Here is a 14,546-nt window from a genome sequence, read left to right on the forward strand (position 1 = left end):
AACCCCAGATCATGACAGACATTGTTTTCTTTTTCACAATTCTCTTCTCTTTCAGAGGAAAAAAAAAAAAAACTATTGGCAAAAAGAGTCATGAACTTGACATTTTGCAGGATTCCAACCTTTCCATCACTACTTACTAAGAGCTCTTGCATTGGCCTCGGTCCCCAAGCAAATCTAGACATTTACACTGTGGTCAAGTTGACTTTTCTACTTGTTTATGACGATAGAGAAAAGTGCGTATGAACTTCCCACTTCGAATAATCTTAAAAGTGGAACAAAGTGAAATTTCATGTTTAAAGTGACAACATCAGTAGGAGAGAGAGAGTGTTAGGATTTCAAGCATGGTTTATAAGGAACTACGTCACATGGCTTAGTTAAGCAATTAATGTATTTATTTTTGGTATTGCTCTTTTTTAAAAATGAGGTATTTACAATATTATAAGTTTCAGGTGTACAACATAGTGATTCATAATTTTTAGGGGGTTATACTCCATTTATAGTTATTATGAAATACTGGCTATATTTAAATATCCCTGCCAAACAAAACACTGCACGTACTTTTTTCAGAGCTGGAGTTTGACACGTGTATCCCGCTTCCTAGTTCCTTTGGCATAAAACCCACTCTGTTGAACCTGGCAAGCAAGCTTCTCATAATTTTCCCCAATCAACTCTCATCGATTTCTTCCCCATCCATCTGAGTATCCTTATGTCCACATCACTCTTCTGTGTCTTTGCAAATGCTGTTCCCTCTCTTTGTGGAGTGCTCTTTTCCTTGTTTTTCTATGCCTGGCAAACTTGCCAAAACCCAGAGCGCATGTCAGCTCCCCGGGTGCAGCCCTGCTGAGTGCCTGGGCAGAATAAGACACGGGAGCAGGCTGTGCTTCCGTGATCCGCGTCCGGCTCCCTGGCAGGAGGTTGGCTGTGCTGTATCTTGATGTTTACATACACACCTGTCTTCCTGAGCTGGCCAGGGAGCCACTGGGTTTCAGGGACTCTGTTTTATTTATCTTTCTAACCCCACTGCTTGGCCTCAGGTCTGGCACCCGTAGGTACTCTCTGGATGTTTGATGAAGTCTAGGTCTGTGAGTTTTATGCAAGCTTTCTGGAAATAATGTGCCCTGATGCTCTTCCAAGGGCTGTTGTATGCAGCGAACTTTGAGGAAGAGTGGCGGTGACAGTAAGAGGTCGTGCTTTTCCCTTCCCTTCCCCTGCTGCCCCACCTGCAGTGCAGTTGGTGGCATTCTTGTGCAGGGTTCATCATGACAGCTGATGGACTGTCTTGTTAAGCCGCGCCTCTGTGTGTTTATTTTTCATCAAGTCACATTAGAGCTTCAGATGCTTCGTGTACCACCAGCCCCGTCCCTCACCCGCCGCAAGAAAAAAGAGGGAAGAAAAAAAAAAAGATGAAAGAGGGAGCGCGACCAGATGGTTCATCTGACTCCGCAGCCTTATTGCAAAGATCCCAGAACTGACAGTCCTCATTCCCACGCTGGAGTTTGCTTCCCCCTAAGGCTCCTGAATTAAGCAGCTCACGTCCACACCGGGGCTTCCTCTGCCTTCTGGTTCTGCATCACAGGGTGGGAAATCGTCCTGACTCAGTTTTGTGCATGCTTTTCAAGAGGCACCACACTTTGCACCTTCCTCCACCCAGGCCCTTATTTTTTCTGTTCCTTTACCCCTCAAATGTTCCTGGCATCCTTTCCCTGAGATAAATCATTCTGCCAGGCTCTGTGCCTGCGAGAGTGTATTCCACAGTGCTGACTGCCCACCAGCCTCTGGTGGAATAGCAACTCCAGTGCTGTTAGATCCAGCACTGTGTGACTTCAGACTGGGCTTAAGGAGAGTGGCCCCAAAATGTATGTATGTGTGTATGTATATACACGTGTGTGTGCGTGGATGCCTGTGTGCACATGTATACGTATGTGTATACGTAGCTCCTCACGCCCTTCCTGTCTCTGTTGTTGCATGGTTGGCTTCTTCCTGATTTTAACATAAGTTAAAAAAAATAATTCTAAATAGGCCAACGATTCAGGAAGAAGAACATTAGAGTCTTGGGGAATGACTTTCTGAGGACAGGTCTTCCCTTTGTATCTGAAAATATATTCATGATACTAGTCTTCTCTAGGTAGAGTAGGGAAGAAACTTTTCTATTCACTTTTGTACTATTTAGTGCACTGCTTTCCTTTTTCCCTATCTTTTTTGTTTTCTTTTCTTTCTTCTTTTTTAAAAAAATAAGTTCTTTTAAAAAATGAAGAAGAATAAATTCTTATACATATAGAAACAAATAAAAAAATAAATTTTTATACATATAGAGCCCCAGTACACAAACAGGTAAGAAATAATAGTATTTCATCAGCGTGACATAAGTCCAGTTTTATAACTTTTATTTATTACAAAGGCTCTCAAGGAGAACACAAGGGAACATGGTGGTAGTTTCCACTGTGTTCACATTTGGTATCTATTAGAGTTGGATCTGTGAAAGTTGTATTTCATGATGGTTTCTAAAATATTTATTGAGAACCTGGAGGATTTGGGAGAAACCAGATTGGAAAGCATGGGTCCAAAGTGACCTCAAGGAAGTCTGGCCGTTGGACTAAGATGCTTGGATGTTTGGAGGAAAAAAGTCTCCATGGCTCTGCTCTGAAAAAGGCAGTCACCTAAAATGCACCCGGCGGGCTGCGTATGACCTCAGCCTGGCCCACCCTCCCCCCTCTTTGGCTTGCTGACCGTGGCCACCGCCTGAGCACGTCAGCCGCTCTGCTTGAGCCGAGGAGCCCAGGGACGGCCACCCTCCCCTCCCCGGCTACCCTTGTGTAGTTGTCAGGGACAGTCTGTGTGGCTGGACTTCCATCCCCTTCTCCCTCACAGCGCAATTGCTTTCCTAATTCTCCTTTAAACTCTGAATAGAAAGCTGGGTGAATAGCAGTTAGTTTATGAGCCACCATCTGTGAATAGTGTCATTGCTGAGAATTTGCTCACAGCCCTGGCGCTCATCCCCTGGGTTATCGTCATCTTTTGTTAGCAGGACATCATAAAACTATAAACTCCAAGCTGCCTCAGCATTTCACACCCATCTACCATAAAACTGCGATTTGGAGAGGCGATGCATATTATCAGACACATCCTCTTAACAAATCATCGACAAAGCAAAACATGCTGTTCTTTCTTTTTTCTTTTTTGTTTTTTGTTTTTGGCCGCACTGCACGGCATGCGGAACTTCCCTGGCCAGGGATGGAACCCGCACCCCCTGCAGTGGAAGCGCAGAATCTTAACCACTGGACCCCTAGGGAAGTCCAACATGCTGTTCTTTCTAATCGTGCCTCTAAGCTCAGGTATGAAGAAACTTGCTCTTGCTTTCTCAAGGAAGAATACAGAGTTGCCGTTATTAGACACTCATAGCGATTATCTCTGTGTTTTTTTTTGTTTTTTTTAATTTTTATTTATTTATTTATTTATGGCTGTGTTGGGTCTTCGTTTCTGTGCGAGGGCTTTCTCTAGTTGCGGCAAGTGGGGGCCACTCTTCATCGCGGTGCGCGGGCCTCTCACTATCGCGGGCTCCCTTGTTGCGGAGCACAGGCTCCAGATGCGCAGGCTCAGCAATTGTGGCTCAAGGGCCTAGTTGCTCCGCGGCATGTGGGATCTTCCCAGACCAGGGCTCGAACCCGTGTCTCCTGCATTGGCGGGCGGATTCTTAACCACTGCGCCACCAGGGAAGCCCTATCTCTGTGTTTTTAAAAATTATATATATATATATAAAGCACACAACCAGCCACAAACACCCTCATGAATTCCCACCACGTAAGTGCCTGAACACTGTTTTTTTTCCATTGAATGCACTTGATCTTCTGAAGCCTGGGGCTGACCTGAGCGAGCTGTGTGACGGCATGAATTACTGCTGTGCAGTAAAGAACGCTCGATTTGGTGTTTGTTGTCTCTGAACGTGGGCACTTTCCTGGAACAGCGAGGAGCGTTTTACAGCACAAGTTCCATCCTCCTAAGTCTGAAATGGAGCTGACGGGAGACAGTTGTTCAGAGCAGACTTCTCTCCATCTCTTTTTCCTTCTTACTCTTTTTCATCCCAACTTCTTCTTTTATAATTTGCTTCTCGCTTTATCAATAAACAGCACAATATTCCAGCAGATTTAGGGAGCTGCCCAGAATCGTGCTCCCCTGGCCCTGATGCTTCATTATCTGCAAGGAGAACAGGCAGCAGACTTGTGCCTCTTCGTTTCTTACCTGTGCTCCCGGGGCTCTGTGTCCATGTGCAGGCTGTGCTGTGCCAGGGCCATGCCCCTGAGCCATTCTGGGCACCTACGGACTTCGCAGAGTCCTGGATTCAAGTTGTGAAATACAGGACCTCGCTGTGGGTATCAGCACAGAGAAAACACAAGGCTCTCACGGTAGGAAAAAAAAAGGATATGATGCCTTTTCCCAAGATTCCAGTGCATTGTCTTGGTCCCCTTTCCTTTATACTCACATGAATGCAAGTGTTCAGAGCTAGAAGCCTCTAAGGTGCTTCTTGAATGCAAGCCCAGCGTCTTCGGTCTGGGGCACAGGGTGTTTGTGATGAAGCTGCAGGATGCAGCCCAGGCCATCGGCACCTGGTTATAGGTCATCACAGGATCTCACACGGGCGTGGCTTCTGAATTCGCCTTGGAATTAGCTGCAGTGAACCTGGAACAAGCTTTCTGAGATTCTCCTTCTAAGGTGCCTTTGGAGACTGTTTTCATATCAGTGGAGCTAGTAAATGAAAGTTACAAGACTTTATCTCTGTTTCCAGGCAGGTGAGTGCCTTATGTTCTCCAGGAGTCCAAGCTGTCTATTCTCATGTTAAAACATCCAGAGAAATGTATATTACCCTTTGACTGGAAAGTTACCCAAAAATCCAGAGAAGGAAATCACAACATTCCCTTAAATGTGTTAGTGTTTCAAAGCCTTACTAAGAAATGCTAGAAATGTTATGGTTAACCAGTTGAAAATTGTTAATTTTTCATATTCTTTTTCCCAGAGGACTAATATGTTGGCCAAGTTGCCTTGAACCTTTATCCTCAGGACACCCTGAATCTTACCTTTAAATCAGATCAATTATGAAATAAATGTATTCAGCCAAGTATTTAAAGGTAAATCCTTCCTCACCATCTAAGGTTTTCATTAACTCAGTAACTTACCAGTGGTTCTCCAACTTTGCATTTGAATCACTTGGATTTTTTTTTTTTCCCCAAAAAAATCCGGAAGCCTAGGCTACTTCCCAAGCCAATTTAATCATAATGTCCAGGGACTAGATCCAGGTGTCACATATTTTAAAACTCCTCAGGTAATCCTAACGTACAGCCGATTTTGAGACCCACCTATAATTTATCATGGGTGGTAATAGGAGTAGGAAAGAATTACACAGAGTCAAATCTTCTAACCTTTTTTGTTGCAGGTGCCCAGCTTTTGAGTGCCTTTGGTCTGTAAGACTTTAGGAAGGCTGGAATTAATTGTTCATTCATTTATCCATTCTTCTACAGTACTCGCTGAGTGTTGATATGTGCCAGGCACTGGGTTTTTCGCACTGATTTGGACCTAACTTATTTCTCCTTTGGACTAAAGGCAACCAGCCCTTGGTTGGAACTTCTGGAGTTATTCCAGACATGAACAAATCACTTCGTCCTTTCTCTGTTGGTTCAGGGCCTTGTAGAAGCTGACTTTGGGAGAGGGAAAAGAAGGTCTTTTCCATGTGAATGGATTCTTATCTCAAGAAATTCTATTCCATGTCTAACTGACAGACTTACCCACGCAAAAGAGCCTGTTGAAGCATGACTTGTTATCCAGGTTTCTGTGTAGCAAGCAGTATCCTGGAGAACACTGAATACTGGCTTAGAATCAAGCATTGTGGGATCCTTTATACCTCAATATACTTTGCCTCCTTAATTTTGAATTCGTTGATTGTTAGAGTTGGAAAAGACCTGAGGGAGTATCCTGTTTGCCTAGTTAATTTCTAGATGAGGAAACTAAGACTCTGGAAAATGATGTGACCGAGAGAACGTCCATCATTTTCCCCTAGAGACAGAGCCAGCCTAGTTAGCGCCCCTCCCGCGGTACCATTACAGGCTCCAGCCCTGCCTCCTTACATACAAATGCTGGCCAGGCCTCCACCCTGTGTAGCCTGAATTGTACTAAGGATGCCTGAGATGCTTTTTTGAACATATGGTCAGCAATGCACAAGGTTTTAATTGTTGTTTGTTTGTTTTGAAGGATTCAAAGCAAAACTCATTTCAAAATGAGAAAATATCACATGTGGTACTTAATCCTTAAAAAAACAAACAAATTGGCTTGCATTCTTAAGATGTAGTTGATTTAGATACCAGTCTTTTGCTCCTTAGTGTCCTGTTGATTACAGCCTCATCTGCTGGCATCAAAAGAAGATGATTCGAAGCTTTGGATTTTGAATTCTTGTCTTTCCCGGAGTGGCCTATATTCTTTTTTTTTTTTTAATTAATTTATTTATTTATTTATTTATTGGCTGCATTGGGTCTTCATTGCTGCACATGGGCTTTCTCCAGTTGTGGCGAGCGGGGGCCACTCCTTGTTGGGGTGCGCGGGCCTTTCACGGCGGTGGCCTCTCTCGTTGCGGAGCACAAGCTCCAGGTGCGCAGGCCCCAGCAGTTGTGGCACGCGGGCCCAGCAGTTGCAGCTCGAGGGCTCTAGAGCACAGGCTCAGCAGTGTGGCGCATGGGCCTAGCTGCTGTGCGGCATGTGGGATCCTCCCGGACCAGGGCTCGAACCCGTGTCCCCTGCATTGGCAGGTGGACTCCCAACCACTGTGCCACCAGGGAAGTCCCCTATATTCTTTTTTTTTTTTTAATTTATTAATTTTGGCTGCGTTGGGTCTTCGTTGCTGTGTGCGGGCTTTCTCTAGTTGTGGTGCACAGGCTTCTCCTTGCAGTGGCTTCTCTTGTTGCGGAGCATGGGCTCTAGGCGCATGGGCTTCAATAGTTGTGGCTCGTGGGCTGTAGAGCCCAGGCTAAGTAGTTGTGGCGCACGGGCTTAGTTGTTCCGCGGCATGTGGGATCTTCCCAGACCAGGGCTCAAACCCGTGTCCCCTGCATTGGCAGGTGGATTCTTAACCACTGCGCCACCAGGGAAGCCCCCCTATATTCTTAATAGACAAGATCTCTCTATATATGTAACATGATACATGTATGTGTATATATATAATATTTTTTCTTCTATACATGTATATATATGTGTGTGTATAGATAGATAATGAAACCACATAATTTAATGTTCAGTTAACAAATGAGGAAATCAAGTCAGAAAGTATTTAAAGGCTTGTCCAAAATCTTGCAGTTAGATGTGTCAGAGCTGAGACCCAACCTATCTCTTGATTGCTTGAGCGCTTAAACTAATCAATATGTGTTTCTTTGTGTCCAGCATTATGGATACATTTTGGTGAATCAGGTGTTGATGATTTTGATCAAGAGCCTTTTAAAAATTACCTCTTTGTAAAAGTCTGGCAATACAACAGTCCATCAACCTTTCTCTACTTGGGTTCAGTGAGAGAATCAGGCCCTAATTCCCTAAAGCATCTATTGTGTATAGTGAATTCACTTTCTCTCCTATGCAACTAGTATGGTGCCATCCTTGGGAGAATTGAGAAAATAGTCACTCATAACATTTTTCTCTGTTCTGTTCAGATGAAGAACCTCAGTTAAGAAAAACTGGAAGGTGAAAATTTCCTCCCATCCTATAGCACACTTTTTGAGGTACTCATTTACCGGTTTAACATGTATCCTTCTAGACTTTTATTCTCTGGAAATAAAACCATTTAACTATGTGCACACATATGCATACAAACAGATGGGTACAATGCAGTATGTACAAAGACAAGGTTATGAAAGAACTGGGGTGGCCCAGAGGAGAGGGAATCAGTCCTGCAAGAGGTAGGGGATAGCAAGGGGTTCACAGTGGAAGTGATGGGTCTCGGAGGATGAGTCATTTAATAAGAAGATAAGAGAGGAATGAGCACACCTATGTGGCCAGAGAGGAAGGTGTGCACTAGTGTTTGAGAACTGCCTGGGTCCAGTAAAGTTCTGGTGTGGGGCAGCGATAGAGGATGAGATGGAATGGACGCGTGAGGACCAAGCAATATGGGACCTTGTAGGTTATGTCAAGTCGTTTGGACTTTATTCCGGACTGTGGAGCGCCATTGATGAATTTCATTCTAAGACATTTGATCAATTCTATATTGTGGAATGATGGCTCAGGAAACAGCATGGAGAATGGTTAGAAAGAGAGCCAGACCAGAGGGAAGATAGGAGAATGATTAAGTGGTTATAAACTAGGAGTGATCATCTATAAAATAGGAATAGTAATGCCTGCTTTATAGCATCGTTGGGAGAATGAAATGCGATAACATCTGTGAATGCGCCTGTTAAGTTATAAAAAGGAAAGGTATTATTTTTTTAATACCATGTGGCAAATATTTCAACTTTATCACTTTCCCTTGTGACTGACAGTATCCTGATTTTCTCAGCATTGTTTCCTGTACTGCTTATAACAAGAGGGAGAGAAAAATCTGACCGAAGAAAGGAGGAAATGATTTTGTTTATTTAAAAAAAAAAAAAAGGTAATCATAGGTACTTAGAAAAATCAAGACTGCCAAGACGTCAGAATATTCTTCAAATATTTTTGAGGCCATTTGCCGTGCCAGAGAACCATAGCGTCTTTTTTGTGAATGAAATTTAAACTTTCTGGGCTGTTTAGAAAAAGATAAGGGTGGTGGGTGGTGAAAGACCTGGTGCTTTAGGTCTTTGCCTGAGAGGGACCTGCTTTTCCCCTGAGGGAGAACTTTCTTGGACTGGACTGTTAACCCGGAAGTGCTTGTGGGAGGAGGACAGGAAGCTGGTCGCGGCTCATTGACGTAACTCCCGCCTTGTGCGCCTGCGCCGAGATCGGTTCCTCCACCATCTTTGTTCCGCTTTCACTAGTAATCACCGTATCTCCTGTCTGCCCCTTCTGATTATATTTCCTTCCATCTCTTACCTTCTTGTGGCCTCTTGAGTAGGTAAGTGACCTTTTCCAAGGACCACCCAGAGGAAAGGTGTTTTGTTGCCTTTCCTTCTGATAATTCTCTTAGTGCTCATAATTGCTGCCATGGTTTTTTCCCCCCCGCTCTAGATCAGTGAACCATGATAGGATGAAAAAAAGCAAAAAATGTTGGATTTTCCTTTCTCTTCTCTTCTCTTTTGTGTTTTTCTAACTTTCCTCAGTTTATATGGAGTTCAAAATGTGTGGTTCCTTGGACCATGGAGAATTAGACCAGAGGGAGAAATGATGTCACTATCATTTCATAGGAGCATGTGTAGTTAATAGGATGCCTGTCCTTTGGGTCCTGATGTTCTCTCCAGCCTGGGGGTTTGGAATGGGGCCTACTTGTGCATTTGGCACGATTTTTTGCATGAATTAACTTTAAAATGTTTTCCTGGCTCTTTCTGGGATTTTCTTGCTTGGCTGTCAGTTACCATGCAGGCAGAAGTCTGCCTCAGTGCCCATATGCTGTTTTCCCATTCAACTTTTCTCTCCCTCTCTCTGCCTGGGCCCACTTCCCTCTATCCACCTCTTCTGTCCATTATTGTAGATTATGGAGACTTTAGAGAAGATTACCACCTAAACCATTTATCCTCTGTACATAGATATACCAGACATTGCTTACTTTGGGCCTGGCAGATAAGTGATTAAAATTAAGAGAGGTTCTTTTCATCACAGAGTTGCTTTCAGTGACATTATTCTTTTGAATTATGCATATTTTAGAAAGGATTGCTGTTTGGGGGTGGACATTCCTCATGTTTGAAGGTCCTCTTGGCCGTGTTTTGGAGAGACCGAGCGCTGACCTACAGGTATTTAGCTATGCAAGGTTAACAGAAACTTGGTTTTCATTTGCTTGTAGCTGAGATGCCCCACCTCTTTTCTCTGTCCACTTTCTTCCCCCTTCTGATGATACCAGCAGATGTAGGTTGATGCAAGGCTCTTCCTAATTATCATTTTTGGACTCCTAACTGTTCCTTCTGTGTCTGAATATCTCTTCCTCTGGTTCCCTTTGACCCGCTGGGATTTCATCTGTCAGGATGTTTATAACCAAGTATCTTGAGAGCTTCCAGTAGATTTCAGGATAGTAGAACAAATCTCTGCCCCACTCCCCTCAGAAGTGGATATTATATTGTTAGTTATGAAATTTAATACTTTGTTGTTGTAATTCTGTGCAAATAACTGAATTTATGTGAACTGTTTGATATTCTCATAGTTAATAGTTAATATGAAGTTATAACATAAGTGCTTGAACAGGGTCTTAGGAGTTAGAATCTTGGCAATTCCAGTTACTAGTTGTATGACCTTGGAATACTTTCTTAGCCTCTTGAGGGTCTTAGTTTTCCTCTTTTAAAAATAGGGAGAATGATAGCTACTTTGTAGCATTGCTGTATTAAATGAAATCCTTAAAAATACTTAGTATAGTTTTGACACAGAGTTGACAGTAAATGGTATGTATAAAACAGCTATGTAAGTGGGGCCTAAAGAAAGTTATAAAATTAGTTCACCAGATTTAGATGTGTTACATCCCAGGGGACTAAGGAAATTGCACTTATCGCAAAAAAGTCACAGTTGAAATATTTGAGAAAACAATATAAGAGATGTCGGCAAATTTTCCAAATATGAAAAAGGTAGACTATGAGATGTATAGACAGGGAAGTTTGACTCCAATGCACAGCCAAGTTCTGGAACAGTAAATTAAGCATATGGTTTATAATCATTTAGTAAAGACTGTAGTGGTTGCTAGGAGTCACCATGGGTTTACTAAGAACAAAACTTCCCAAACATTCCATTTCCCTTTCAAATAGTATTATGTGCTGTGTCAAAGTGAGGAATACCATTTCAGCCAAGAATCTAATTGTCTACTTATGGTTAGTACAGTAAAATATGGGCTAAAACTGCTGGGTTTGTAACTCAGCAGCCATTGAAGCCAGCTGATTAATGTCTTGGTTTTCTTGGTGGGGTCTCTGGTGGAATACCATGGAGTTCTGTCATGTAACTCTCTCACTTAAGACTTTAACTAGGAATTTGGATGAAGACATACAGTATGAATGTGTACCAACAAAATATGCAGATGGCCCAAAGTGGAGAGGCGTAGTAACTATAATAGAGAGAATCAAAATTCAGAATATTTCTGATCATTTGAAGCATTGCATGGAACCCAAAAGATTGAGCTGAATGAAGCTAAGGCGAAGACGTTAAGCTCAAAAGGTCAAGCCTGAGTAAGAAAGGAGATCTTGTTTGGTAGAAGTTCAGGTAAAAATGATCTGGTCATTTAATTGACCCTAAACTTTATATTCTTCCATTCATCCATCCATTCATTCATTCACTCTAACATGTATTGAAAGTACTACCTGCCATGCCCTTTTCTTAGCATTGGTGAGACAATAGTGATCAAAATAGTCAAAAATCCCTACCCCCATGGAGCTTATCTTCTTTATATGCCAACAGTTGTGCAGCTGCCTAAAAAAGTGAACCTAATGTTAGACTTTATTTGCAAAAAGTATAATATCCAGCTCATGATGGTTAATAGTTCTACTCTATTATTTAATATGCTGTTCTTGGTGCTATATCTTACACTGGGATCATTACTTTCAGTTCTGAATGCTCTAGTCTGGACAAACAAGAGTGACAATAACATGATGGTAAGAATATAAACCATGTTGAAGGGGAATTGGGCGATGATAGGTAAGAGTAAACTAAGTAGGGAAATTATATCCCTCAAATATTTGCAAGATAAATGAGAAGAGCTTATATGATATGTAAGCTTGTTCTGTGTGGCTCCCAGGAGTCAATACTAATTACAACGAGGATGCTTTCTGGTAAACGGAAGAAAGATTGAGCTCCGTGAGGGCTGAGATGTCGCTGCTGTGATTCCTAGTCACGTGCCTGGTACATGGTGGGCGCCCAGAGATGTGTGGATGGATGTTCACACGGCATTTTGTGAAGATAACCTAGGTACTGAAATAATGTAAAAAATTTAAGTTCAGTTTTTGTATATCTTAAGGAATCTGAGGGTGGAATAAAGTACCTGAGAACAGCTCTGGGGGACCAGGACGTTTTCTTCGATCACGTTCTAACATTTACAAGTGAAGTAAACCACTTTTCTTAAGAGACATTTAAGAGGCCATTTTAAGATGTCTTTGAAATTTCTAATATGCTTATTCACACATTACCCAACCCAGCTCAACCTCCATCATTTTTTGAGGCCTTCACCATAATTCTGACCCAGGGCCTTGCTTTCTCTGAATTTAACAATTCTGCAGAGCATAGCATTTAATTCTTCCCTAATTGCTTCATGGGTCTCCCCATCAAGGTGATAAGATTTTGGAGGGAAAAACCTTATTTTATACTTTTCTTGTATCAGACACAGAGCAGAAAGTCAGGAAATGATTGCTTGCTTGATTGATTCATCCGCTAAGAAGGAGAGTCAGTAGCAGTATCATTTCAGCCACTGTAAGAACTTATGTAAGACGTAACGGTTAAATAGACTCTAATTTCTCTAGCCCCTGCATCCAAAGAAGGGATTTATATTCTTAATTTATTAGAGTCTCCTACTTTGGCTGGGCAAGTGCTTTGTACATAGTTGATTCTTTGTATATAGTTGAATATTAATGGCTGTAGTCCAGGGCTCAAATTGTCTTCTTGGCTGAACCTCTGAGGGGAGCTGGGACTCCAGGTACAAATCCCTAAGCCCAGTTTGGAGGCTCATTGACTGTGATTCATGTACTTGGGTGGCCGGATCTAGCACCCAATTACATTTGAATTTCAGATAAACAACAATGCAATGTTTGGGACACACTTACATTTAAAAAGTGTTCATTGTTTATCTAGAATCAAACGGTAACTGGGTGCCCTGTATTTTGTCTGGCAACTCTGTATATAAACCCCATTCTTTTCGTGTTCCCATGAATCTAAGCTGTTAATTAACCCCTAAATTAACTTCACTGAAAGGAAATGTTCGTGCCCATGTGATTGATTCCAATGGCAACTTTTTTAAATTGAAAAGAGGGAAAATCCATACACTGTATACTGTTTTTGTCATATTCCTTCAGGTGTGTCCAATAATGATACTTCCACAGACACCTAGGGTCTCAGCAGTTCCAAATTAATCTCTCGTGGTTTCCTTGGTGGAATAGTTTAGTCGGTTCACATGATATGTTGCTGGTGTTATTTTGCTCAGGCACCACGGAAACCATTGCTAACAAATAATTAGGTTCTCCACGTCAGAAGCGGGTGAAATGTGAATTTGGGATACTCTGTCTTCTCACTTCCTACACATCAACTGCATTGGCTAACAAGAGCCGCAGCAATCAAAGCAAAACATTACCTCTCTTAGTTAATTCTTTTGTTCTCTTCTTTCATCTGCTCAAAGGGAAGATAATATTCCTTATAAACTTCTTTTGAGGGGAAGACAGCTCACACTTAGGAAAATTGCATCCATTTTCCCTAAATAAATAATGACTTGCCATTTAGGAGCAAAAGCCTTAAATATCATTTATTCATTCAGCAAACATTTATCAAGCAGCTCTATGCTAGGTCCTAAGGGCAGAATGAGTAAGATGTAGTCCCTGCTTTCAAGGGTTCACAGGAATCTGCCCGTTCAATGCTTGCTTTTAAATGGCTCAGCAGTCATTTCAGAGAAGAAGCTGTAGTAAGAGCTAATTAGCTCATATAATGAAATGATTCTTCTCTCAAATGCTTTAAACAAATACCAAACCTTACATTCCAAGCAGAGGCTGTTCCTAATCGGTATTTCGAGGGGCTAGAATTGGACTGTTTCCTTCTCCCTTTGTTCTGTCGTTAGGACTTTGCTGCTCCCAGCGTGGTCCGCAGACCAGGAGCATTAGCATCTCCTGGGAGCTTGTTAGCAATGCAGACTCTCGGGCCCTGTCCTGGACCCACTGAATCAGAGTGTGCAGTGGAGCCAGAACCCCAGGTGATTGACGTGCGCCCTGAGGTTTGAGAAGCCCTGGTTTGATACAGAATTTCTCCAGCTCCACTTTGTGCGGGCTGATCATCTGAGGATCTTGTTAAGGCAGATTCCTGGGCCCCGGCCTCAGGGATTCTGATTCTGTATGATGGGGCCCAGCCTGAGAATTTGCATTTCTCACAATCTCCCAGGAGATGCTGGTGTTGTCTGTTTGGGAACCACTCGTGGGGTAGCACCAGTCTAGCTCGCTTGGGGTACTGAACTGACCTTTGCTGGCGATGGTGACTAGAACCCCAATGAGGAGGTCAGTCTGGTTTTCCATTGCTTACACTGGAGTCAGGAACATGACGATGAAACTGTTCCCTGGAAGATCTAGCCTGTTGTGGGGATGGATTTGCATACAGTGGACTCTTCGGGCCAGTCTGTTCTGGCCATTGTGAGACTACAGAAGAGGGAGCAATTAAATTCTCCTTGGGGGCTCAGCCATTTGAGTGGGGCCCTGCAAGATAATAGGATTTTGGCCCATTCCTGGGATTCATATGAA

At 42.7% G+C, this 14,546-nt stretch overlaps 1 protein-coding gene across 5 annotated transcripts in view; it reads left to right on the plus strand.

Annotated features, from left to right (window-relative positions):
- The window catches only part of CAMK1D (calcium/calmodulin dependent protein kinase ID), a 413,272-nt gene that overhangs the window by 242,478 nt on the left and 156,248 nt on the right, over positions 1 to 14,546 (plus strand). The window lies entirely within an intron of this gene.

Source organism: Balaenoptera physalus (genome assembly GCF_965194825.1).
Source record: "Balaenoptera physalus genome assembly, chromosome: 2".
NCBI lineage: Eukaryota > Metazoa > Chordata > Mammalia > Artiodactyla > Balaenopteridae > Balaenoptera > Balaenoptera physalus.